This window comes from Pinus tabuliformis, chromosome 1_2 (genome assembly GCF_031772625.1).
Source record: "Pinus tabuliformis cultivar Carrire ecotype Pingquan chromosome 1_2, CPIR1, whole genome shotgun sequence".
Taxonomy (NCBI): Eukaryota; Viridiplantae; Streptophyta; class Pinopsida; order Pinales; family Pinaceae; genus Pinus; species Pinus tabuliformis.
The window spans coordinates 217,319,193-217,322,365 of record NC_142298.1 but is presented as its reverse complement, the minus strand read 5'-3'; positions in this window follow the sequence as shown (position 1 = coordinate 217,322,365).

Genomic DNA, 3,173 nt, shown 5'->3' with positions numbered 1-3,173 from the left:
CCCAAATTATGGTCGCCGGGTGGAAACCCCAAATTTTGGGCGTCGCATGGAAACCCCAAATTTGGGTGCCGGGTGGAAACCCCAAATTTTGGACGCCGCATGGAAACCCCAAATTTTGGGCGCCGGGTGGAAACCCCAAATTTTGGGCACCTCAAGTTAACCCCAAATTTTGGGCGCCGCATGGAAACCCCAAAATTTGGGCGCCGGGTGGAAACCCCAAATTTTGGTCGCCGCATGGAAACCCCAAATTTGGGTGCCGGGTGGAAACCCCAAATTTTGGACGCCGCATGGAAACCCCAAATTTTGGGCGCCGGGTGGAAACCCCAAATTTTGGGCACCTCAAGTTAACCCCAAATTTTGGGTGCCGCATGGAAACCCCAAATTTGGGCGCCGGGTGGAAACCCCAAATTTTGGTTGCCGCATGGAAACCCCAAATTTTGGGCACCGGATAGAAACCCCAAATTTGGGCGCCGCATGGAAACCCCAAATTTTGGGCGCCGCATGGAAACCCCAAGTTTTGGGCGCCGCATAGAAACCCCAAATTTGGGCGCCGGGTGGAAACCCCAAATTTTGGGCGCCGCATGGAAACCCCAAATTTTGGGCGCCACATAGAAACCCCAAATTTGGGCGCCGCATGGAAACCCCAAATTTTGGGCGTCGCATGGAAACCCCAAATTTTGGGCGCCGGGTGGAAACCCCAAATTTTGGGCGTTGCATGGAAACCCCAAATTTGGGCGCCGGGTGGAAACCCCAAATTTCGGCGCCGCATGGAAACCCCAAATTTTGGGTGCCGGGTGGAAACCCCAAATTTGGGCGCCGCATGGAAACCCCAAATTTTGGGCGCCGCATGAAAACCCCAAATTTGGGCGCCGGGTGGAAACCCCAAATTTTTGGCGCCGCATGGAAACCCCAAATTTTGGGCGCCACATGGAAACCCCAAATTTTGGGCGCCGGGTGGAAACCCCAAATTTTTGGCGAGACATGGAGGCCCTAAATTTTGGGTGCCAAGTAGAAACCCTAAATTTTGGGCGCCGCATGGAAACCCCAAATTTGGGTGCCGGGTGGAAACCCCAAATTTTGGGCGCCCGGTGGAAACCCCAAATTTTGGGTGCCACATGGAAACCCCAAATTTTGGGCGCCGCATGGAAACCCCAAATTTGGGCGCCGGGTGGAAACCCCAAATTTTGGGCGCCGCATGGAAACCCCAAATTATGGTCGCCGGGTGGTAACCCCAAATTTTGGGCGTCGCATGGAAACCCCAAATTTGGGTGCCGGGTGGAAACCCCAAATTTTGGACGTCGCATTGAAACCCCAAATTTTGGGCGCCGGGTGGCAACCCCAAATTTTGGGCACCTCAAGGTAACCCCAAATTTTGGGCGCCGCATGGAAACCCCAAATTTGGGCGCCGGGTGGAAACCCCCAATTTTGGTCGCCGCATGGAAACCCCAAATTTTGGGTGCCGGATAGAAACCCCAAATTTGGGCGCCGCATGGAAACCCCAAATTCTAGGCGCCGCATGGAAACCCCAAATTTTGGGCACCGGGTAGAAACCCCAAATTTGGGCGCCGGGTGGAAACCCCAAGTTTTGGGCGTCGCATGGAAACCCCAAATTTGGGCACCGGTTGGAAACCCCAAATTTTGGGCGTCGGGTGGAAACCCCAAATTTTGGGCGTCGGGTGGAAACCCCAAATTTTGGGCGCCGGGTGGAAACCCCAAATTTGGGCGCCGCATGGAAACCCCAAATTTTGGGCGCCGGGTGGAAACCCCAAATTTGGGCGCCGCATGGAAACCCCAAATTTGGGTGCCGGGTGGAAACCTCAAGTTTTGGGCGCCGCATGGAAACCCCAAATTTTGGGCGTCGGTTGGAAACCCCAAATTTTGGGCGCCGGGTGGAAACCCCAAATTTGGGCGCCGGGTGGAAACCCAAAATTTGGGCGCCGCATGGAAACCCCAAATTTTAGTCGCCGGGTGGAAACCCCAAATTTTGGGCGCCGCATGGAAACCCCAAATTTGGGCGCCGCCTGGAAACCCCAAATTTTGGGCGTTGCATGGAAACCCCAAATTTTGGGCACCGGGTGGAAACCCCAAATTTTGGGCGCCGCATGGAAACCCCAAATTTGGGCGCCGGGTGGAAACCCCAAATTTTGGCGTCGTGTGGAAACACCAAATTTTGGGAGCTGGGTGGAAACCCAAAATTTTTTGGACGCCGCATAGAAACCCCAAATTTGGGAGCCGCATGGAAACCCCAAATTTTGGGCGCCGCATGGAACCCCAAATTATGGTCGCCGGGTGGAAACCCAATTTTTGGGGCGTCGCATGGAAACCCCAAATTTGGGTGCCGGTGGAAACCCCAAATTTTGGACGCCGCATGGAAACCCCAAATTTTGGGTGCCAGGTGGAAACCCCAAATTTTGGGCACCTCAAGTTAACCCCAAATTTTGGGCGCCGCATGGAAACCCCAAATTTTGGGCGCCGCATAGAAACCCCAAATTTTGGGCGTCGCATGGAAACCCCAAATTTGGGCGCCGGGTGGAAACCCCAAAGGCACGGGACTTGGGAGGCTTGTGCTTTGTTTTATACCCTTTTCTTCCTTTCGGTCCCTAGCTTTACGGAGAAAAGGGGGAATTGTTGTGGGCGGGTGTCGGGGAAGGGCTAAAAGCAGTGCGAGCTCCCGGGGTGGCCACCCTAGTCCTTCTCGATCGTTGTTCTACGCATTTCCCCCCTTTTTGCGAGGGCGTGGGGCTAGGGGAGATTGTCCGCATGGAAACCCCAAGTTTTGGGCGCCAGGTGGAAACCCCAAATTTTGGGCACCGCATGGAAACCCCAAATTTTGGTCGCCGCAGGGAAACCCCAAATTTGGGCGCCGGGTGGAAAACCCCAATTTTCGGGCGCCGCATGGAAACCCCAAATTTTGGGCGCCGGGTGGAAACCCCAAATTTTGGGTGATGGGTGGAAACCCAAATTTGGGCGCCGCATGGAAACCCCAAATTCTGGGCACCGCATGGAAACCCCAAATTTTGGGCGCCGGTAGAAACCCAAAATTTGGGCGACGGGTTGAAACCCCAAGTTTTGGGCGCCGCATGGAAACCCCAAATTTGGGCACCGGTTGGAAACCCCAAATTTTGGGCATCGGGTGGAAACCCAAATTTTGGGCGCCGGGTGGAAACCCCAAA